General features: G+C 36.5%; 1 protein-coding gene and 1 non-coding gene across 2 annotated transcripts in view; one reads left to right on the top strand and one right to left on the bottom strand.

The window, feature by feature from the left end:
* The window catches only part of LOC108365722 (uncharacterized), an 84,166-nt gene that overhangs the window by 24,577 nt on the left and 33,842 nt on the right, over positions 1–25,747 (bottom strand). The gene's annotated exons all lie outside the window — the stretch shown is intronic.
* Positions 12,849–12,921, top strand: TRNAR-UCG (transfer RNA arginine (anticodon UCG)). The gene has a single exon. It is a non-coding gene; the product is annotated as a tRNA-Arg (tRNA).

The following is a 25,747-nucleotide window of genomic DNA, read 5'->3' as shown; positions in this document are numbered from 1 at the left end:
GACGGACAGACAGTCACCGCTTAATCGATTTCTCTTTTCATTCTGATCATTTATGTATACATTTGTCTATATCTATCTCGATTCGTTTTGCCTGTTACAAACAACCGTTATGTGAACAAAGTTATAATACCCTTGTGCACAAGTGCGCTCGGGTATAAAAATGTGAACCAATTTTTGATCGCAGTCATGATTTGGTTGACGTGAAATATTACATATGTATATACATACGCTCGGGGCCACACAAACCTTACCACATTTTTTTTTTTAATTTTGTATTATTAAAGAAAAAATTTTTTTTTGTACAAAGTTTAAAACATTTATTTATATAGTTTTTGTAACGGTTTGAGCTATATTCAAAAAAATTTATTAATTACAAAATTATACCAAATTAAAAACAAAAATGTGTATACGAGTGTATATATAGTTTTATGTATACATATGTATGTAGGTATGTATATATGTTTTATTTCCAGTAAAATTTTTTTCTTCCTCGGAGTTCCCTTTTTGTATACAATTTTGTCAGGAATTTTATTTTTATTAATTTTTCATCATTCCCATCACTTTCTCATAAGTTTATTTAATAAAAAAAAGTCATATGCCTAATATATGCATATACTATGTACATATTATGTACATGCATGTACCTATAGGGTATATGTATATGTACATGCCTACGCACATATGTATGTATCTATATATGAACATTTACACATACTCGTTTATCATCAACTTCATTGGAGTTTTTTCCTCTATGTAGGTATATAGCCATACAATACTTCACCGTTCAATTCTACATACTACCCGCTACTAGAGATTTAAAGTTGTTGCAACCGGCTATTTCATGGACGTTAATTTAGATTATTGCAGCGTGCATCTTTGTATTTCTTTAAGTCAAGTTGTATAGGTTCTTATATTTTGTGTGCGAATGTGCGTTCAGCATCATCCACTTTAAGTGCTTTCAAAGAGATAGTCGCTGATTCGTTTTGACAAATTGTTCTGCTGGCAAAATATCAGTGGGTGCACTGATGCAAACTGATCTAGTACTGACCTTGGTCGCTAAAAATATTCATGCAGAGGTCACTGTTGCTCTGTGAGGATTTATGTAACGGGTGATTTTTTTGAGGTTAGGATTTTCATGCATTAGTATTTGACAGATCACGTGGGATTTCAGACATGGTGTCAAAGAGAAAGATGCTCAGTATGCTTTGACATTTCATCATGAATAGACTTACTAACGAGCAACGCTTGCAAATCATTGAATTTTATTACCAAAATCAGTGTTCGGTTCGNGAAGAAATTCGGGCTATTCCGGCCGAAATGCTCGAAAAAGTTGCCCAAAATTGGACTTTCCGAATGGACCACCTAAGACGCAGCCGCGGTCAACATTTAAATGAAATTATCTTCAAAAAGTAAATGTCATGGACCAATCTAACGTTTCAAATAAAGAACCGATGAGATTTTGCAAATTTTATGCGTTTTTTTTAAAAAAAAAGTTATCAAGCTCTTAAAAAACCACAATGTAGATACAATTCTAGGCAGAATTTAGTTTGTACATATATGTAGAGGATGTAGAGCTAAGTGGTTACAGAAAAAAAGTGTGCTTTATATGCCCAGAAATATAAGACCAACACTTTGTTGTTTTTGATTGTCTTTATTTGATTTGATAATACATAGACATCATAGTTGTATCTTCAACAATTTTATTTTCCACCAAACACCTAGAAAAAGTTTAAGCGGCAAAATATTGTTATTATTAACATCAGTTCGTATCCTAAATCGTGCAGGGGGAATCTTCATACGTATATACGAGTATTAATACGCTAACATAAATTTTGTCACCGATCGTTTGGCCAAGAGCACCATTGTAAAAGTTTTTTTTTTTGTGGATGAGGGGAGGTCTTATTGTTTCAAAATTATTTAAAAATTACGGGCAAAAGCTTCGTTCAAAATTTTTATTGCCACCTGTTCCACCTGTTCAATTCGGGTTGTTTTGTAATTTTGTTGCAAATTTTTGTTGTTTGAAATAAAGACGAAAATAAAACAATGACAAATACATAAGAATTAAGGTAACTGAAAAGGCAAGAAAATTTATTGAAAATTTTGGTCAGGAATCGAAATAGATTTATTTATAAAAATTAAGTTATCGAAATTTATCAAGTTACCAAAATTTATCGAATCATCGAAGTTTATAGTTTTCGAAATTGATCGAGTTATCCATGTCGATTGAGTTATCGCAATGTATCGAATTATTCAAATTGATCAATGTTTATTGAATTGCCGAAATTTCTAGTTACCGAAAATAAGTTGCGAAATTTCCAGATCGAGCTATACAAATTTACAGGATTATCGAAATTTGTCAAATTAAGGAAATTTACCGAGTTACCGAAATATATTGAATCATAATTATTTATAGAGTTAATGAATGCAGTTATCGTAATTCATCGAGTTGTTTGAAGTTATAAAGTATTCGATACCTATCGTTTTACTGAAAATTGTCGATTTATCGAATCGAAGGTTTTGTAATTTTCAAAATGTATCGAGTTATCGAAATTTCTATATTATAAAGGTATATCGAGTTATCATTGCTTATCGAGTTTATTGTGTTACCAGAGTATAACGAGTTATGGAAATTTGTTGATAGCTTTCGAAAATCATGGAGCTATCAAAATTAACCGGGTCATCGAAATTTATAGAGGTTCCAAAGTTGATAGAGTTATCAATTTATATCGAGATATTTAAATTTTTGAGTTAACGAATTTTATTGAACCCTAAAAATGAACAGTTATCGAAAATTATCAAAATTAGTGGAGTTATCGAATTTTATTAAGTCAGGCTTTTAGAAATTTATCAACAAACCGGAATGTATCGGATCAACTCCAAGCCCTGCCAAAGGCCTTCAAAGATATAGGAAATTGTAGTCACGTTTTAGTTTGGAGCTAGGAAATTCTCCGGTAAGTAATTTTGTACCTTATAAGTTAAACGACGTGGTAATTTTGATAATCTTTCCAAGGATCTTAAAACCTAGAAAAACGGTGCATCAAGGCGGCGTTAAGCCTTTAGGGGTCAGCTGTGTCTGGGAGACCTAATATGCCACGAGCTAAGGGCTGAAGCGTCAAAGTTGGAAAGGATTTCTACGTTCATACAACTTAGCGACGAAGGGCCTCTCAACTTATATGCATGTCCGATACCGCGAAAAATTCTGAGAACGATAAGCGTTCAGTATTTGCGTACGTTGTTTCGGTCTTCAGCTGCGGGAAACCGTATCAAAGGACTAGTTTCTGGTATCGGAGCCAAAAGAGACGGTTTGTGGTTGTTATGGATTATGATTGTGTAGCAGATTCTGAAAATTCATGTGCACCGCTGTATGCAGCCTTGGCTAAATTCTCTATGTGCCATAGGGACAAGGCTGCGGGTATCATTCTAGCCCACGGACCTTGGGTTTCGAAAAAATACAGTTTGAAAGAAAGTGTGCGATTTGTCGTTTACTCGAATTCAATTAAATCTCAAAGAACAGGTACAAGTATATGTACTTAATAAATAAATAACATAATTAATTCACATATTGCAGAATTTGCTTTGAATGCTGGTGCAACCACCGGTCAGTTTACCAACAGTGCGCACAAACTGGCTTCATTTTTAGTCAAGTCCACTTTTAATACTGGTTCACCGTCATTCTGCAGCTTGCCCATTGCGAAGCTAGCTGACCTTGGGCTAAGAATTTATTCACTCCTTCACTTTTGCAATATTTATTAACTTTATTTAATTGCTCGCATGTTTACGAATAAGTTCTATATTTAACTTAATAAAGCAACTATGCTAGAAACGTACATAATAAGTACATGTATGTATGTATGTACATAGTATGTATGTATGTGCTCTTAAGTGTTGCAAAATGGCGAACATTTTTAAAAATAGTATATAATTATAAAATTTTAAAATTAGTAATACTAATGAATATGTATTACTTAGGTAGTCATGGAGGAATTTAGACAAACGCCAGACATTTGAGTCATACATATTTATCATTCATACTTAGATAGTTATAATTAGTAAACGGCAGTAATGAATGTTGAACGGCTTTGCCAAACGACTGCGCGAGATTATAAAAACTTTATCTCATTCCATATTGCAATACTACAGACCTACAGTGAAAAGCGTCCAGTGAATTCTTCTACAATACTCACAATGTTTTTCTTGATAAATTTGTTTTGTTAATTTTTAATAAAACTATAGGCCATTCGATAACTAAAACCACAAATATCAAACCGAGAGTGTTGCGCATTTTCTTCAATACTTAAATAGGTTCCGTTAAAGCGTTAATGTTCAATGGGCTACTAAACTACATACCCAGAATTTTTCTAAATGCTCTTATTCAAAAGCTTGAAATTTCGATGACGAGTTTTTAAATTTTTTTAAAAATGTTTGGGAATTCTGCACAAAGTTTGAAATTTTGATGTATGTACATATGTATGTATGTGGTTTTAGGCATCATAAAACATAAGCCGTCATCGATTCGCCAACAGTTAGCGAGTGGCGAAACGAACGAACTCAATGAGGTACAACCAAACTCGCTACCGTCTATCCGTGCTAGCTAACTTTGTTTTTGCTTTCACGTGCAAAATTTTTCGTAAAGCGACCGGAACTCAAACATAGCGAGCGAGAAGTGGCGAATCGATGACGGCTATAGAAAGGTAGAATCGTCCTCTCAATTCGTCTGCGATGATTTCTTTTTTTTAAGTTTGCCCGCATTTGAAAGTCATGAAGCTCAGTTAGTCTAGACTTAACGTAAGCAATTTTCAATAATTAGTCAACACGTCAACTTAAGCCAGAAGCGAAAATATTTTGTTTTTATATTTTCTTTTTCAGCTGTTTAACATTTCGCCGCCTAAAATGCCACATCAAAAAAATTCATGTAAACAAAAATGTTTGCCTCTATTCATTTTTAAGAAATAACGAGAGTCTGGCAAGCCTGATTCTCTCACCACTCCCAATTTTCGCAAGGCCGTAACCAAAGAGCCTAAAATCTACAGGTTAAGTTATGTTTTAGCTAACCGCCAACACAGTTTCACATATAACAGGTTGGCCAAATGTTAAGTTAAGTCTAGACTAACTGGGCTTATATAAAATTTAGAAAAAAAAAATTAAGTTGCTCAAAATTGTTGTTTTTTGATATTGAAAATGAAAAGGAACTTGTGTGTTAGTTTGAGTTTTAACGCCAAGCGTGCTAAAATTTAGATGTCTGAAACAGATTTTAAAATAAATTTTTTCGAACAGGTGACAAACACATTGCGCATATTGCACAAGAATTCACTGGACGTCAAGGAAAAATTTACCCCCCTATTATGAATTGTCATGCGATAGACGATCGCACGAAATTAGTTCTCGTATAATCGTTTTCATACGCCCGACAGATGTATTGTTGTGAATGGCTGTGGTTTTTGTTCACTTGTTATTGTGAACCAGCACAAATCAGCTACGCTAATTATCGGATTTCATACGATAACATCGATTCGTAATAGAGTATAACAGAATGCAAGCGTCTAAATATCGTGCATCGTACGAATTCGTAATAGCGGGGCTAGTTATAGGCATGGATGAAAAATGGAAATTTCAGATTGTATCTAATATCATAAAATAAATGCACCTAAATGGGACAGATTGTACCTAAAACAAGTTACATCATTCGATTGTGCTTTTTCTTGTTAATTTTATTTAAGATATGAAAACAAATATGGCTGTACTTTAAACTTAATTAGGTTCTTTTTTGTTAACTGACCTTATATCTATAGACTATAGTCTAATGGGAATCGAAGAAGCTTTGTTTTGGCTACTGAAAAATATTGGGGAAAAAGACAAAAAAACACACTTTGCGAAGTTTTCATTTTATTCCAGCCTTTTACAGAACAACAGGAAAATACGGCTAATTTATCCGATTCCCTTCGATAGGTGCAGCAAGTCTTGAGAAAATAATCGGAATTGCCGTAAGTAACTTCGAAAGTATTTTAAATATATTTCCAGAAATCAAAAAACGAATATGGCTATTGTCTCAACTACTTCTTCTTCCTCTTTTTTGGCGCTGTAACTGCCTAAGCGATTTTGGCCGAGTTCAGCAAAGCACGCCAGTCGTTTCTCGTCTGTGCCAACTGACGGAAATTGGAAACGCCAAGTNCCAGCGGGTTCCGAGTTGAATACTTTCAGAGCTGGAGCGTCGGTGTCCATTCGAACGACATGACCAAGCCAGCGGAGCCGCTGTATTTTAATTCGCTGCACTATGTCCATATCGTTGTAAAGCTCATACAGCTCATCGTTCCATCGTCTGCGGTACTCGCCGTCGCCTACGCGTAAAGGCCCGTAAATCTTCCGCAAAATCTTTCTCTCAAACACTCCAAGAGCCGCCTCATCGGATGTTGTCATTGTCCATGCTTCTGCGCCATATACCAGCACGGGCATGATGAGTGACTTTACTCCTGAATTGCCTACTGTCTCAACTACAGAAAGTATGAAATTTGAAGAAATCTCAGACACAGGACTGTATAGTGGTGTTCCGGAACCAGTACTTAGAAGTATATACTCGAGTACCTCTACCAAGTACCGAGTATCTTTTATACTTCGATATGCGTGTACAAGTACTTCATGGGTATCGAGTACAAAGTGCAAGTATTTACTTGTTTGCTAAATTTTTGGAAAATCAACTGAAAATAGATCTGTGTTGTAGTTTTTGAAAAAAAGAAACGATTCAAGATGTGAACCACTCGATATCGCTAGGTTTAAAACTAAAGTGGAGAACGAAAATCTTATCGTTTGAAACCGAAGAATCAAACACAAGTAAGCAATGAGCTTTCTCATTACTTAACAACTCCTATTTCAGCACCCATTTCAAAATAGAAGAATATGAAAAGGCATTTTCAGCTCTTCATAAGCCTTTCTCCACTATATTTCATGTTTGAGTAATTTCGAGTACAGGTAGAATCGAGTATTTCCTAGCGATACTTTGAGTAGAGATACATGGTGGTATCGGATGAATACTAGGACAGTCTGGGCGAATAAAATTAGTAGAAAACGGGGAACTTTGGCTTTTGTGGTTTCAATAGATTAAAAAATGCATTCCACCAACTGCAAAGGTAGAGCGTTTGTAGATTTCACACCATCATTCGAGATGGGAGTACGTCGGTCTAGGGCGCAATGACGTTTAAAAAAAGATAAGAAGAAATACGAATTCGGGGTTAGCTAAGTAAAGTGTTAGTTTTTTGTACTGGCCATTCTAAATGCAATGTAAACTGTTTAAGAGAATACATATTTAATATGATTTTTTTTAATAATTCTCCGAAATGAAAGCGAAGCTTCTCCCATGCCTAAAAATTATTTAATGCTAGGGCGTGCAATTTCGAAAATACCTTATTTAGCTTCAGATATGAGCATGTATGTATATATGTAGTCATTACTTAATCAATTGAGAAATTGCAAACATGTTGAAATCACTGGAAAATTGCTTAACTCAGCTCAGAGGCTATTGGGGCTTACTTAATTGCAGCGCTAATTTTGCAGAAGTCACGCAATAAATAGTTTAAGCAATCTACGTATAGGTATAGGTACATATATGTACAAACATACCAAAATAGAGCGGAAAATCGATGTTGAAAAAAATGTATTCAATGAAAAAGTGATTACAAAACTTGAACATATTAAAAACTTAAGCGTTATTAAATTTTCACAAGTGATTATGCTCATCAAACTTCGGCGTTGTAAACGCAGCATGTATTATGGTGGTAAACTTTGTTTGATGTATTGCAAATGAACAAAAAAAGCAAAAAATTCACAACATATCGATTTTAATAACTGCTTAGCATATGTATTTTTAACAGTTAGATTTACATAAGCTTAAGTTTACACACACATTGAAACCCTCTCAATGATTCGATTGACGTAAAAAACGAGAAGCTGGAATGGAAACTTTTTTATAAACGCTAACTGGATTTCGTATAAATGTTTCATAGTAATAACTCTGCTTTACCGATTAGATCAGCAATTTTTATACCCATTCCGTCTTCGTTTGAAAAACTGAAAGAGAGAGATACATCGGCAAAAGGACCTTCTATAGAAATTGGGGTTTAAAACTGTAACTTGTGATGTGATGATCCTTACCTTTGGCACCCTAATGTGGTGAGCTATAAACAGACAATGCAATGTCGATTGACTTAAAGGCATACAAAGAGGAACAGGGAGTCGAGGCTGTGGAAAACGAAGACCTTTTGGTATAGCTTAATCGTAAACTTTAGTCCGATAATATAAAACCCCGGTCTACATGATATCAAGCCTGTTGGTTGCATCGCCAATCAAGTGTAGCGTAGTGTATGAATTAAAACCGTAGTAGGCGATAGGATTAGCTAGTTTTGTAAGTCTCTCACACAACCTTCGAACCAATCATAACCGGAAAGATATATGTATGTATATAGCAATCTGCATAGCAAGGTTCCCGCCTAATGCTCGATAAGCAAATTGTACATATCTTTATAACTACCTATGTATCTCTCTATATAGACACTATGCAAGTGCTAATGCCCCTAAAGCAGCCTCTTAAGTTGCAGTTTAACTCAAAATTAAGTTTAATGCCTCTGTGGTACTTATTTTTCTTCTATGTTCGCTGTTTAGTTTGGCTTTCGCTTTTTTCATTTTCTTATTTACGTTTAACCGAACCATGAAACTAAATTTTGTGGTTATGCGTTGAGTAACTAGCGGCCATTGAACGCTGAGAATGTGAGCAAATAAGTTTTACGGTTTGCGGTAAGTACTTAAGCGTCTTGCCAGGCTTAGCGAATATGCGCAAAAAATTAAAATGAAAAAAATTCATACAACAACATTTACCGCTGTGGAAAATTAGGCTTTTCTCAAATTTCCTGCACGCTTCTATGTGTGGTCTCTTTACGCGCCGCCGCTGAAGTGTTCATAGCAGTGAAAGTGACGCAGCTGGATTATTTCACTAGCAAAAGTCTAGCCGAAAAAAAAACTATGTATAAAAAATTCGCAAAGTCTGACGCTGACGTAAATATGCATTACTATTTTATTTTTTAGTCATCCATAAATTCAACCATTAAAATTTTTAATCTTCAAAATTCATATGATTGACTAAGACGTGTAGAAAAAAAAAAATTCCTATTTGGTGCCAGTCGACAATTTGAAGACTGCTTCGAATTAACAGAACGATTTCAGTCAAAGCTTGTTTAAAGGGCACTTCGCTTTAGAAGCCGGGTTAGAAAATCTTCGAACAACCCTGATCTTTCAATTACAGTTATTTTTATTTTTTGGAAATCAAAAAGACAAAAAATTGTGACACTTTCTTTCGAATATACCATTAAAATTTGTCCACGACTTTAGCACGAAATTCCATTTTTATTCATAACAAAATAAGAAGCTTCATGTGTTTTTTCGAGACGTGCCAAAATATTTTGGAGCCTCCTGAATTTTTCGGCAGTTTTCCGGAATTTTCCGAAACTCCTTTAATTTAAGTTTTTTTTTATTATCTTGGAAATTTTTGGGATTTTGCTGGGTTTCCGGCTCTCTTTCGAGTTTTCAGTTACAGAATCATTCTGAAAATTTTCGGTTTTTTGGAATATTCGGTGGACTATTCGGTCTCTTGGGATTCTATGTGCTTTGCTTCTTGAAAGTTTTTCAGCACCTTTCGCCATTTTTCGTATTTTATTTCCCGAAATTGTGAGGATTTGCTCGGGACTTTTCATAAATTTTTTCTTCATGTTATTAGTTTTCAGGATCTTTCAGGATGTTTCAGTCTTTTCGGATCTTTTTCCTGTCTTTTCTAGTCTTTTGAGGTCCTTTGTGTTTCACTTATCGGCACCCTTTGTATTTCATCTTTCTAAGTTTTGTATGGGACTTTTTCGAAAACTTACACCCACATACATATGTCCAGATTTTTCGGAGCTACTTCGGGAGTTTTCGGGATTCTTCTTGTCTTATTTTTCGCGATTTTTTAGAAGATTTTCCGGTATTTTTTCGGAACCGTTTCGGGATTTTTCGGAAGCTTTGGAATTTTTAGTAACTTTTCCGGACCAGTTTTAGGGATAGGGATTTTATTCTGAAAGTCTTCAGTTCCGATTAGTGGTGCCTGGCGGAAGGCATATAAATAATAAATATGAATAAAATCAGTAAGGGGACAGCGCATGGTAAGAAACCCATCGTTATATCGACCCAAACTCCGCGAGATGTGGTTAATGCTACCGCCGGCGGGCACTGGAAAATACTTGGCCCTTGACTCCTACACAAGTAGTCATATTTCTGCGAGGGTACTTGAAGGCCCTAGTAACTGCAATCCAAATTCAAAAAAGAAGACAACAGAAATTTTAGAAATTTTTTTTTCAATTCAACAGCACGATGAAAATAAACCAAAAATGTATCGAAGAAAAGCGGCAATGGTCAAGAGAGGAAAACTACCTCGTATACAGAAACCGAGTATTCCTCCAAAGCTCTTCCAATAAGCTGTTGAAGGTCAGTGCTGTAAGTAAACGACACCTGAGCGTGCCGCTGATCGAACGGAAACCCCTGAAGGGCAGATTACGCCAGAAAAATGGAAGTGCTTATGTAGTGGCCAGGGACGAGATTGCGTGTTTATTGTGGGCTACGGTTCGTTTACCTACATAGCTTACAGCAGCAAAAGACATCAACCAAACGATAAGAAAAAATTCTGCAGAAGTTATGCGTTTTTTAGATAGTCTGAAGTCCATTCTCTCTGATTTTGTGAATACAAAGAAGTCTTAATCAGGAGACCATCAAAATAACTGACAAAACGTTTACTAAATACCTGTCAAACGGCCTTATTGATTAAATCGTAGGTCAGAAGAAAGCTCCGTTTAAATATTTGTGGACTGTAGTTAAATGAAATTCGATGGAACACAAAAGAGTGTCAGGCTATATATGATGGAATAATTAAATTGCGGCTGATCGCAGAGGAACTATGCATTAGCAAAAACAGAATTTAACAGATTTTGTATGTACTTTCACACATGAAAAAAATTAGTGTGCTTTGGGCACTGCGAAAGCCCACACCGCTCGCCGATTAGAGAGTTGTAAGAATTTTAAAGATTTTATGGATTCGTCAGTATGATCTGGAGTCTGGAGCAAGCGTCGATGCATTTGATGAAAAGGAAAGAAAGGTGACCAAATTAAAATTTGAAAAGTTGTTTTATTAATTGATTCTCCTCTTTTAATCTGCTTTTTATTTGGCACTACAACCATCTATCAGTTTGGGCCGAGACCTAAAAGCTTTGCAAGTTGCCTCCCTCCTTCAGGGCCTTCTGCACTAGGCTCTTCCATTGTGTTCGTGGGCGTCCTTACTTTCGCTGTCCATCTGTGGGTGCGGTGTCGAAGGATCTTTTCACCGGAGTTTTGTTATCCATGCGTACAACATATCCAAGCCAATCGTTGTATTTTTATGCGCTTAGCTATGTCCATGTTATTGAAAAGCTCGTAGAGTATTCATTACTCGTCGGTCACGCGAACAGGGTCCTAGATATTGCTTAGAATAGTTCTCTCGAAGACCCCGAAGCCTTCATCTTTGTTAGACATCGTCCATGCTTCTTAGCCATATAAAAGGACGGGCAAGATAAGAGATTTTTAGAGCGTGATTTTTCTTCGTCGAGAGAGGGTTCTGCTTTTCAATTGCCTACCGAGCTCAAGGTAGCACCTGTTGGCAAGAGTTGTTCTTGGTGGTGGTTATGCTGGCTCCTAGATAGACAAAGACCTTCACTACTTCAAAGTTATGACTGGCAACAGTGACGTACTCCCCAATATGCGAAGACTGTTTATGTGTTGCCAGGGTGTACTTTTTCTCTTCCTCGTTCACCGCAAGACCAAACTCGCTAGCTTCTTTTTCTAAGCTGCAAAATTGCACATATTTTCGCGTCTCCACTGACAAAAATTATTGCCTATGAACTGTAATATCAGAGTTCTGATAAATATTACCTACCATGAGGGATTCACCGTATTGAGTCAGTAACTCTACAGCCCGAACCTGGCTCCCTGCGGTTTTTTCTTTGTCCAAATTAAAAAAAGATAGATTTTGGGACGACAATGAGATGAAGACAGACGTTTAAAGAAAAATCTAAATAATATGTTTTCAGAGGTATATATGAAGGCATTATATGAAAAATGCATTTCACTTGAAGGTGCTGGCGTAGTATGCGACCGTATTCGCTGCCCATCGTATAGGAACGAATTTTTGCGACCAGTGGAGTCCTCCGAGTGGAGGAGCATTTTAACAGCTACAAAATAGATACGGATGAAAGTACGCCAAATTGTACGTACATAAAAGATTTTGTAGACAAAATATTGAAAACTTGTTCTTTTAACAAAAATATAAAGCAGAAATAAATTAACTTCTAAACCAAATTTCGCTGCCACACAAAAAGATGTGCAAACACCCTTCGATGAGAAATAAATTTCACCTCACTAGTGTAGTGTCCTGCATCTTTGCAATGTTAGATAAAACACCCACTGTGGTGAATATTCGTATCTCACATCCCATATGCATGTGCTTTATAGCAAAGGATTTTCTATACACGCCACAACACTGCTGTCAGGGTGTAATATGCTCAGCCTCGCTGGGGTGGCAAAGTCCAAGAATGTACTATGGAAAGTGATAGTAGGGGTTGTTTGTCGCCACTGCGTGGGTTGACCAAACACCTATGCATAGAGAGAGCATCCACCCCGTTATTTGATGTTAGGATTCTTGTGCTGCGCGTACATACACAACACAAACACACATGTATACATACATACATGCAGGAAAATGTGAAAATTTCGTGCTTTTTATAAGCTAAATGAAAGTAGCTGGCAACGAGGACCGTGTGGCCTAATGGATAAGGCGTCGGACTTCGAATCCGAAGATTGCAGGTTCGAGTCCTGTCACGGCCGAAAGTGAATTTTTTTTCGTCCTGATTTATTTTTAAATTTAATTTACTTAATATTTGGAAATTAGTTTTCAACGAATTTCGAGTAACTGTGGGCATAAGTAATTATTTCTCCGATTATGATTAATAAATGAGAATATTTGCATTAAACCTTGTTCAGTTGCTTAATCAACCTCATGTTAATTAAATCAATATCTATTGCCAGCTTCTACTTTCAAATTATTGGCATATTTATGAGTCAAAGAGTTCCAAGTCATCTAGCAACTGTGCACAAATGATTTTATGCAATTTCCATTTAGCAATAAAGCAGGCAGCCGTGGCTTTTTTTTGCTTTTTATGCTTCGAAATTGGCTAATGATTCATTTAAAGGCGTTTGTTTTTTACGGTGTTTTTTTTTTGCTATTCAACAACATTTTAATTTTCGTTAGCTTTTATATATTTCTTGTTTTCTTGCATCATCCCATATTTTGCCTTATTTGCTTGTTATCGCATTCAATCATCTATGAAAACAGTCTTAAAAGAAACCAGTTTGCCCGAAAATGTTTAAACTTTTTTTTGTTTCATATTCAATTCATTTATTCGCAAAAAAGAAAAGTCATAAAGTCTGAATACTAATAGCTTTGCCTAAAAGCATTGCAAATAATTTCGCTTGTCTGAATTTTGATTAAATGTATATTATTGTTGTTGCCGCTGGACGCCTTCTTCTTATACCTTAATTGCAATTAACTAAGATTTAATTTATTTATACAAAAAATATTACCAGTTCAACTTGTAGTCAACCGAAATGAAAGATTTTTAATTTTGGTTGGGTTAATTTTTAATTGTTTTAAACCGTTAGAGAATTGCCAGCTGAAAATTTGCATTATTATTAATCAGCCAAGCATCGTTATTTCCTTTGATATATGTACCTATGTAAATTTTTATAGTACCCAAACTACAGGTTTTACCGCCCGAATAAGACTTTGCGGTTTTTCTTAAATAATTCCTATTCAAGCAATCACCCAAATAGTTTAATGAAATTCAATAAGTGAACAAAGTCCTTGAAATGTTTTTATTTTCGAATCTATATACTTACTATATACTCGTACAATAGGCGAAGGGATATTTTGTCCCCCGTTCGTTCGATTTTCTAAAATGAATTGTTCAATTACATGGCTTGGGTTGTATTTGTAAATTCAAATGACGTATTCTATACAGTGATCGGAGTTCTACCACATTGTGGCAGATCTACCACTTTTTGGAGCATCCACCACATCTACCACACAAGTTCTGAAATCTACCACATATTCGCATTTTTAAGTAGTAATAATTTAGCTCCACATGATTTTCTTTATTTTTTACAAGCTTTTATTTAACTTCACTTGTATGTATGTATGTCCTGGAGCTTTACAATCAATATTTAACAAACTTTCCGATGACAGAATGAGAAATATACAGACAGTGTAATATTAATTGCAAGACTTGAAATGACTAAAAAGTAGAAAATAAAATTATAGTTAAAAAACTAAAAACACGCTTTTATTACAACAAGAACTAAGAAGTATAAAATAATTTATAGATATAGCGATTCCGTTTAAGAAGAATATAAAGTTTCCGAACTTGATTTAATTTAACTTTTATAAATTAGCTAAAAATAGTATTAAAGTAATTGGCCCGTAGTCATAGTCAAAATAAAGTCCACTGTAAAGTTAGTTGCAGTGTTTTGACATAATTTTTAATGGGATATCACTAAAAAAAACTAGCTAATTTAAAAAAGGTAAATTAAATCAAGTTAGGGAACTTTCTATTCTTCTTGAACGGAATCGCTTTATCTATAAATTATTTTATACTTCTTAGTTCTTGTTGTAATAAAAGCGTGTTTTTAGTTTTTTAACTATAATTTAATTTAATTTTAAGAGCAAAAATTGTCCAACACTAAACACTATGTGATAACAAGTAGGAACACGATATCGAACCGAAAGTATCGATATAGCACTAAAGTATCACTGTAAAAATATCGTATTAAAAAGCGTCGATATTCCAAATATCGATACAAAATTCAAAAAATTAAATCTGAACATTGGTTTCATTTTCTATTAAAGAATTAACACTTTGCACTTTAATAAGTACATACATCACTGAAGGCGCGCCACATGCCAACCTAAGATAGTGCACATTTCTGCGCTTTAAAGCGGAAAATATATCCATATTGCTTTACATATAAATTCCAAAGTAAGTAAAGTTATAGTACGACGTAGATTTCCAAGAAATGGAATGTTTAAAAACAATATTAACAACAAAACTTTCAATAGAAATTTTAGTAAGGTAACGTCACGTCAGATACTTCGGCTGATAAAAAAAGCAGGACAGATTTTTACATTTTGGCATTTGGAAAATTAACTTGAAATATTTCAAATATTACTACAAAAATTTTGTACAAATAGTCTTGCCCATGATACAAAAAAGAAGGTAGTTTCATTTAATGACATTCGTTGTTGTTGTTAACCATTTGAGTTTTAATAAAATTATGACATTTCATCAAATTCATGCTACCTGATCACTAGAAGAAATATTTTTTTTAACAGAAGATTTTATCAGTACATTCAACGATGTGGAATATGATGAACTAGAAAATTATGCCGGCTACATGATTTCGAAAATGGGGTTGACGACTAGGTTCAGAAAGCATGAAGAAAGTGTATGCTTACATATCGTCACTTAAAGTACAAAACCGCGTATCGTCGTTCAGCAAAACCCGTAATTGACATTTTTTGCCAAAAATGGGATTTGCTCGCACAAGCTCTTGCCATTCGTCCTGAAATGCGATTTCTTTGTAAAAAAAAAAAGAGAACCTCTTGAAATATGAGTGTTTTTACTCTCTACAAAACAATTAATGCAACCTAACATACGCAGTTGTGCATTTTGTTGATACACGGTTTTGTACTTTAAACGAGGATCTGTTAGTTGTTTATCGGAGGGCGATCTCTTCAAGCCGACTTCAGGTATTTTGCACAAATTAAGAATTTGTGGAATTTAATGATGATGCGCTAATAACAAAGCCTAATTTTTTGCAAAATCTGATGAGAAATGTAAAAGTAAATTTGAACCAAAATATAAAAAGGTTTTATTTGGGAAGAACATTCTTTAGAATTCGACTTTCAAATCGCAAGATTGCATTCAAAAAAAGAAAACAAAAAAATAACAGAATAATGCGCGCGTGGTTTTTATTACAAAATGAAAAGAACAATTACGATGAAGTCTCCTTTAACAGTTTACATTTTAAATATTTTTAATAAAAAAAGGTGCGAACCACGTAAGTAAAAAAAAGTACCAAGCACTAATAATGGTTTTTGATTTGAAATGTTATTACATTGGTATAAATATGGGAAAGAAAATACTCCGATTTATTGTTTTAATATTATCAAAGTGGCAAGGCCGTTGATAATACTCACAATTTATGAAACTTCAAAAAATTTTATTATCCGTCAAAAGTTGTTTATTGAAACTACCTTCTTTTTTGTATCATGGTCTCGCCCAATTCCCAGAGTTTTAAATTTTGGCGTTTTAATTTTATTTTCCAATATTTTGTAATATAAATGTATCAATATGCACAAAAAATATCGTTTGAATTCTTTCGAGTAAAAAGTATCGGCATCGAATGGGAAAAATATCGATATGGTATCATATCGTATCGAAATTCGTGTCCCTAATCACAATTCACGGCGGCGATGAGATTTCTCAAGTAAAAGTAAACAAAGCCGAATGGGAGGAGAAAAGAAACTGTCAAACAGTGAATTTTCTCAATTTACCAATATTAAATTTTCGTCGGGAAACGTGATTTTATTGTGTTAAATTGCAATATATATGAATTATAAAAAGAACTAATAAAGAAAATGTATAAAATAGGCGATTTTTGTGAAAGTATTAGCTCGCGCGGGTGCCCAAAACAGCCCAAAAAGCGTTGCTCATGCTTGAAAAATGGATAATAGAGAGCGAATACCTTCCACTTTTGGCTCGTAAATGTCTTCTTCTTCGTGCCCGAAACAGCCCGGACTTTTTTCGGGCAGAAGTGTGCAAGAAGTCTATTTGAAATAACAGCTGTTGTTTGTTTACATCCGATAGCACATTTTGTAAAATACCAAAATGAAAAATAGCACTAAAGGTTCAGGGAGTATGAAAGGCCTATCACTACTAGGGACACGAATTTCGATACGATACGATACCATATCGATACTTTTGGCATTCGATACCGATATTTTCTACTCGATAGTTTTAAAACGATTTTTTTTTGGAATCGAGTACCAGAACCCTAGTATCGTATCGAATGCCATAACCTCAAATTCCAACACTGAGAGAAAAAATATTTAGAATTAAAAAAAAACGTGCTATATTGAAAAAAATTACCAACCCAACTCGTTTTAAATTTGAGTATATACGTTACAAAATATGTGGTTGTGAAGTGCACAGATGCTTTGTCGTAATTAAGAAGAAAACAAAATTAATTTTATGTTCCGTCTGATGAACACGGACCCTCTTGGCCGCAACCAATTGTATCAAGGGTCTTTGCACACTCAGCTAAAGCCATACATGTAAAGGTGTTTTCAAATGTTGAGTTTCAATCAACATCACATCGCGCGATTAGTTCATTATTTCTTACCATGTATGTGTGTATGTGTTGTCACCGCTGTGCATGCTTTGTATACATATACTTTCTTAATGACATATGAAAAAGCATCCGAGACGTGCAAAACGCCATCCGTGTAGTGAAAAATGCTTCATTTTAATACGGGCGTATTTGAATTGAATATTTCCATTATATGTACGTAGTGTATGTACATATAATGGAAGAATCCATTTTGTTAAGACTTTTCACTTGATTTAAATACGAACATTCTTAAACGGTAACCAAATAAAAAATTTTTTATTCTTACAACGCGTTTTTTTTCTCAGTGAAGGATAATGTTATTAGCAGCTCAACGTTATATTACCGGCGAGAGTTTTTCTACGCACGCACGCAAGTTTTTCTCATTTGATAAACCCAAATCAATTTGCGTGCGTGATTTCTCAGAGCTGCATTTCTGTCAAAATTACAGAAGTTTGCTGAAAAAAATTTGAATTCATAGTCGCGGCAAAATGCCAATTGAGCATAAACATCAAATCGAAATGTCACGCAAGACAAATCTTGGAATTCGAGTTAGCTTTTTACGCACGAATATGGGTATTTCCATACGTCGCATACGTGACAGTCGTACGTATTGTATAGCACATAATTAGCTCTATATTTAACCGAAAAATGAAAACAATCGAACTGCTTGGTCCTGAATATAAGCATTTAAAGAGAGTGTCGTTACGTGACAATAAATGGATGTCGACTTTTTCTTTTCTTACAAAATCGCAAAACTGCGAATTGTGGATGGCTATTTTCATGAAACTTATTTTAATATGATTTGGAGCAATTCTAGTTGTTTTTAGAGTTTTTTGAATTAATGCAACTTGTTTTAATTTTCTTTTACAACCCCAAGTGTGAAACATAAATTTCCATCGTTATATTTTTGTTAATATTGCTTCTAAATGAATTTTTAACGCAAATAAAACATGTATTTTATGTAGAATATACTTTATATTTTGACTTGAGCGCCAATTGAGGGTGAATTTGTTGGAAATCTATGACTTATTATGTTTCAACTACATACGCCAAATTCGAACCAAATCGAATTCTGCTCTAATACCGTCTTCGGTAACGGTATAGTCTAAATATTTTACTTCATTCATCAAAAATTCAAATTTATCCAAGCTAAGCTCAAGATTATTTTCAACTAACTTTTCCTAAACTTCCGATAAAATTTGAAGATGCTCCTCTACACTTTTTGTTGCTATCATTATATCATCTAAATATATAATAACCTTGTTCTGCCTCACCATATTAGAAAATATCTTATTCACAAATCTTTGAAATGTTGACGGAGCATTCCTTAAACCGAACGGCATTCTCAAAAATTCAAATTGCCCTAACGGAGTTACGAATGAAGTAAAATTTATCGACTCTGGATCCATAAACACATGAAAAAACCATTTTTTAAATCCAATTTAGTGAACACTTTCTTATGTACCAACCTATCCCACAAATCATCTATTAATGGTATCGGATAATTATCCTTAGCGGTTACCTTGTTAAGATTCTTAAAATCTACGCACATTCTGAGATCACCAGTTTTTTTCTAACCAACACTATCGACGAAACAAATTCAGATTCACTAGGTCTAATAACCCTTTTTTTCTAAATATTCGTCTAACAATTTTTGTAATTCATGTTTTTTGCCATATGATAATCGTCTAGGCGGACAGTTAAATGGTTTAGCATTATTCGACTTCATCTGACATTTAACCCTTGGCTCTTGAGGACGTGACAATCCAAGATAAATTTTTCTAAACAAATTATTATTTTTCACTTGATCCGAAAAGGAACATTATTCCCAACCTTAAGGTTTACATCATTTTCTTCGCTTAACACAATATTTCAGCCAACAAGTTTTCACCATCCAAATTATCTTCGTCTACAACAACACTTCCATTACAATTTCTTTCAGTCATAACTACATTTTTTGTTAAATCGGCAAGTCGCGAGCTCTAAATAACCTTTAAAAGATCTATAAAAATAGGCAAGAATATTTCTCATAAAACCAAATAAAATTAGGTTCTTGAAATTTCAAAAAAAAAAACATTTTCGTTGGGCACCCTAATGTATGTTCGTTGATTATTTCGAGCTCGACATCGCTTGGCTGGATATCAAAACCGTGACATTCCAAGATGCCAGAATACGACGTGTTTTGTGGGGAATGCTAATCCGGTACTATTGGCTCGATGGTGATCTTGACGGAACATAGTGTGTGCGACGCAACTCCATCCTGTTGAAAAACAGTTCGTCTCTTGGATCACATATATCAATACATTCCATGCCGACATATAAAGACGGTTATATCAGCGATGTTACTCTAGAGTTCATTGTAGTTTGGCTGCCTTAGGGGCTTGTCACAATCCGGGGGTAATACATAAGTGATGTTGTTTACCTTGTTGTCTTCTTGAGCATGCCGTCGTAGGAGTCGTTGCCTGATGGTCAGGGGTTAACAGCGTCTCGGGCGTCCATTGCAGTTGCAGAACTAACAAAATTCGAGGTAATCACTTGTTCACTCCAGCTTTGAGACACGAACAGACGTTGAGGTACCAATAGCTATAGGTTAGTGCTCATGTGAGGTGGAGGAAGGGGAAGAAAGTTGGAAAAGCTGAAGATAACTGTTCTAGGAAAGTATCTTATCGGGTAAATGCAGCAGTAACATTGGTTCGGTGTACCCCTTGATGCCAGTCTGAATAAAAGGGATACGAAGGAACCCTGCTGGAAGGAGTTTCCACAGATACGAACAATGATTGCAAGGGCTCGCCAATCTGAACAGAATTACATCGCCCAAACAACTACCCCTTTTCGGGTAAAACACGAGACATTGCATTACGTAGAAATGGCTGTCATGCGAATGTATGTGTTGTTTCATATCGCTGATCGGTGATCTCAAGATTGATAGTCGCAATTGTAGACACATTTATATGAAAAAGATCCGCCTAGAAATATTTCCTACTGAAAACTGAAGAAAAGCAGTCGCCACTGGTTACACATCAAAGCCATGAGACTCTGCACTCATACAAACAAGTTCACTGAAGCCATAACATGTGAAAATGGTGGCATTCCTGTTAGCTCGCTAAATAGCTGCTATGTAAGTATCTTGTATCAGCAAGCCAGCCGCAGTCCTACTTGTATATAATATTCATCATTGTAATTGGCTTATGGCACCGGGCGATTAAATTAAGCATTTCATTAATCTAAATGTCAATCAATTTGATATTGACAACGATATCAGTGCTGCAACTTAATAAAAGACCATGCATGCGGAACAAGCACTTACACGGACTAAGAAGGCTGAGATACTTCTCACGAATTGCGGTGACGGTAATTTTTTTATTATGAATTTTTGTATGCACAATATTACATTCAGTTTTTCAGCTAGTCTGCCAAATCAAGCTCAAGTAAACGTACGCTCGAATTCATTATATCCTGTTTCTATAGTGTCGGGTCGAATTTAAAGGCACGTAAGTTAATTGGGGGAAAGCGATGAGGTGGTTGATATCGTGAGGTATAGTTTCTTAGTAAATATGAATGTATCCTGATCCAGTATGTAGACCTTAGTTGAAGCTCTACGTTAACAAATAGTTGAACTCCGTTGACGCCAATCATGGAGTGAGAGTGTTTAATTTACTCTGGATAAATATCGCTGATGGCTTCTCTGTTCAGCGTCGGCTCTGGTGGTTGTGCGGTATAGGTATGGATATTGTCCATGATTTCATAAAGATGGCTTCTGAATTGCCTGCTTCCAGTAAATGTGTTCGGCTACTCCCTGCGATAGCAGACAAGCAGAAACTACTTGCTTAACAAAAAATTATGGTGTAGTGTTGAGGCTTCGATATGTAAGTAGGGTTGAGACGACATCAGAAGGCTTTACAAGTCTGTAACTTCGTTTGCTTAACTGCGTCCCAATATTCGCTGGTGATATGAAGGCCCTTTTAATGCCATTTTTGAATCTAAGGCTGGAAAGCGTAATAAGAGCTACCAATCTGACCGACGTCATATATAGCAAAATAAAGATGTTGCTGGCGTATGCAGATGATATCGACGTAGTCGATCTAAAACAAAGGGACGTATACGCATCATTTTTCAGTTTAGAAAACGAAGCTAAAGAGGTTGGTCTAGCTGTGAATGACGGCAAGATAAAGTACTACATCCTGGCAACATATAAAGAGTCCACGCATTTAGAGACATACTTCACTGGTGGCAGCTATAACTTTGAAGTAGTGAAGAACTTTGTCTTCTTAGGATCCAGCATAAACACCACCAATACCGTCATCCTGGAGATCAAGCGAAGAATAACTCTTGGAAACAGATGATACTTTGGGCTCGGTAGCTAATTAAAAAGCAGAGCCCTCTCTTGAAGAACAAAAATTACAGTCTACAAGTCTCTCGTCATGACCGTTCCTCTATATGGCGCAGAAACGTACACGATGGGAAGGCTTTGGATGCTTTCGATAGAACTATTCCACACAAGATCTACGGCCCTATTCGCGTGGACGACGGGTATAGGTAGGTGAATATGGAATGACGAACTCTATGAGCTTTTCAGTGACATGGACATAGTCAAGCGCATACAAATACAGCGATTTTGCTGGCTTGGATATGTTGTATGCATGGATGATGACGCTCCCGTGAAAAGATTCTTCGAGTCCGCAGCGATGGGTGGGCAATGAAAGCAAGTGCGCCAACGATTAAAATGGAAGGACCAAGTGCAGAAGGACCTGGTTGCGCTCAGGATGAGCAACTGGCGCAAATTCGCACAGCAGAGAGGCAATTGGAGACGCTTTTAGGTTCCGGCCCAGAACGACAAACGGTTGCAGTGCCAAATAAGATCTTTTTCACTAAGTTCACAAACTTTGTTTTCTCTTTCAATTTCATCTTTGTTCATCGCTATCTGACATTGCTTTCACCTTTTAATTTTAGCATCTTATCATTCTCATATTTACTTAATAATTTATACCCACATGTTTTTAAAAAATCTCTTCCTAAGACAGTATCATAGCCCATTGTGCCATCAGCTACAACCACAAAATTTACCGAAAACTCTTTTCCATTCAATAGAACATAACACAAAAATTTTCCATACGTATGGACTTTTGTTTTATTCAAACCAAAATATTATGAATTCACACAAGTAAACAAATTAAAATTCAATCTGCAAGGTACACTGGACTTTCGTATTAAACTGATGGGACTTCCGGAATCTATCAAGCAGTCTAAGGAAAAACACAAATTACCACCATGTCTTACAACAAACGAAAAAGATCTTACAAATTCATTTTCCTCCAAGTAATTGACTGTTTTCTTACGTTCTGGACAATTGATTGCCCGATGTGCCATACTACCACAAGAAAAAAATGCTCCCTTTTCCCAAGTGGGTTTGCGACACTCCGACGCATAGTGACCCAAAGAGTTACAGTTGAAACATCTCACGGTATTATACTTTGCTGCTAATGTAGTTGTTGACTTAACTGTTGACATCTTCTGTCTCACTTTAGAGTACGCTTGCAAAAGCTGTGTCCTGCTGGTATAGCAGTGTAAATACCCCTGCATACGTAACTGTTCATCAGTAATATCATCTATTATATACTCCACTAACTCTTCCTCTTCCAACGCCAATGGATTCGCCAACATCACCTTATCGTTGTAATACTAATTAAAACCTTCACTTTGCTGCCACTTCCGCATCTCAAGTTTTCTACGCAGCACAAGCTCTCTCTTCTTCCAAACACCTCTTTTATCTCAGTTACCAACTGTACAAAGCTTTCAACGGCGAAATTCGGCTTTGAGTACAGCCAGCAGTAACAAACGCATTGTGCTTTCGTCAACTGTATACAGAAACCTTACGTTTTCTATTTCGGTCACCCATGTATTTATATTGACATCACCACTATATTCTGGTACTAAAGTTTTGAGAGTTTCAACTGAATTGCATGCCGGGTTATCGTTTCTCTGACACGGTAAAATATGTCATTCTACGCTAAAACTTATTTTCGCTCTATAGCAATTCTTTCTCACGCTTCAATAACTCCGCCTCCCGTTGTACACATGTAACATCAAAAACAACAGCAGCGCTATGATCTTCGCGTACTTCACATACAAAAACACTTTCGCCCTCTCGCAATATCACCACGTCTGCTGAATTTTCGGTCATTGCATCCAACCCAACAGGAACAACCGGACAATTGCCACGCTTACTTACTGGCACTTCCCTCATCATTGTCGGTCTCCTTGCCGTGGGGATGGGGCTTAAGTGGTAATATGTTGGCAGCTTCGGCAACGACATATCAACACGAACTAAGAGGGAAGCTTGCATAGTGACCTGATGCCGCTGTATCAACCTCGCCCGCAGGGTAAGTGTCATACCAGGCACTCTGGTTTCCATGCAAGATCACCGCACCGACGTCCCTATCCCTAATCCTACCCCATCCCATCTTCCCTCCTCTCCTCCAAAAAATCCTGACTGGGGAGTCACTATGCAGGCACTATGCAACGGAAGGAAAGTCTGGGGCAGGTGGGATCTGAGGATGCTTCGGCAGCCAAAGATGACATACCACAAGCCTCGCCGAGTACTGGACTGAAAACCGGACAGTCTAGAAAATTCGGGGACGTCAGGAAGGCCACAGGTTTGAGTGGAGCAGGGGCCAAGTGGTACCTGCGCTACGTCAGCAAAGGCTTAACGCCTGAGGAGGCCAAAAAGAAAGTCCTGGACCGCGAGAAGACCAGTGACAGCGCATGGGAGGCTGGGGAAATTAGTGCTCTGAAAGGTAATCCGGAGAACAAGAAAGTCCTGGACGGGGAAAAGGAACTTAACTATAGCCCAAAATGAGGGTATGCATACCGACCTATGGAAGGTATACAGAAGCAATGATGAGAAGACGGGAAAACTGCTGACGATCGGGATCGCTAGGGCAACCCTCAGGTCTACAATGGGAATAGTGCTGGTACAAGAACCCTGGGTCATCAGGGGCCAAATAAGAGGCTAGGCAGTAGAGAAAAGGCAGGTAGTTTGGGATACTAGGTGCACAAATCCTAGGGCGTGCTTGTTAATAACTAATAGCTTGAAACATGTATGTCTTTCAGAATTCCTGTCGAGGGATCTAGTGGCGGTCCTAGTACCGGTCAACATCAACGGGACCATCCAGGACATCGTAGCTGCATCGGATTACTTCCCAGGAGATGACAATCACGCCCCACCGGAGCTTGTCACTAAACTGGTGAAGTACTGCGAAGACAAGAAGCTACCCCTGATACCCGGATGTGATGCAAATGCGCATAGCGAGGCATGGCGGAGTAGTGACACCAACAAAAGGGGTGAGTACCTTGTTGAATTTATCCTTAAAAATAAATTAGAAATCTTTAATGTTGGGAATATACCAACTTTTGTGACCCGCGCGAGGGATATAACCATAGGAAATACTCAAACGAAAGCGCTGGTGAAAGAGTGGAGAGTATCCAATGAACCCTCCATGTCAGATCATAGAATAATTAGGTTTAACATTGAAGCAACCCCTCCTATACATAGAGTTTTAAGGAATCCCTGGAAGACAGAGGGAAGTTCAAAGACAACCTGAGGCTGAACGTAGCCCCACCTGGGCTGGGTCAGAAGATCAGGAACGAAACAGAACTAGAATTTGCTACAGAGCGCTTTAATGAATTACTCATTGACGCATATGAAGACAGTTGTCCTATAAGTAAGGTATGTTCCTCCAAGGATGTACCCTGGTGGAACAACAGTCTAAGTAAACTCAGAACCAAAGTTCGAAAATTGTTCAATAGAGCAAAACGAACCGGGGAGTGGTCAGAATACAGAAACACCTTAACCTTGTACAACAAAGAAATAAGGGAGTCTAAGTGTTTAAGCTTTAGGAACTTCTGTGAAAGCATAGAAGATACCGCGGAGGCTACAGGACTCTATAAGGTGATGGCAAAAACGAATTGTATTTCGTCCGCAAGTCTAAGGAAGAGTGATGGGAGTTTGACTGGGAGCGAGGAAGAGAAGATCAAACTTCTCATATATACTCACTTCCCAGGATCTACATCATATTCCGAGACAGATCGGACTGAACATAGTAGTACAATAAGCAGAGAAAACTGGTTAGTGGCTAAGGAAATATCCTCTGGGCGGTGAACACCTTTAAACCGCTAAAGTCACCGGGAGCGGATGGAATATTCCCTG

This window comes from Rhagoletis zephyria, unplaced genomic scaffold (genome assembly GCF_001687245.7).
Source record: "Rhagoletis zephyria isolate East Lansing unplaced genomic scaffold, Rhagoletis_zephyria_1.1 Rzeph_scaffold_01975, whole genome shotgun sequence".
In the NCBI taxonomy this organism is placed as follows: domain Eukaryota; kingdom Metazoa; phylum Arthropoda; class Insecta; order Diptera; family Tephritidae; genus Rhagoletis; species Rhagoletis zephyria.
The sequence above is the reverse complement of the archived record's forward strand: the minus strand, read 5'-3'. Positions and strand labels throughout refer to the sequence as shown.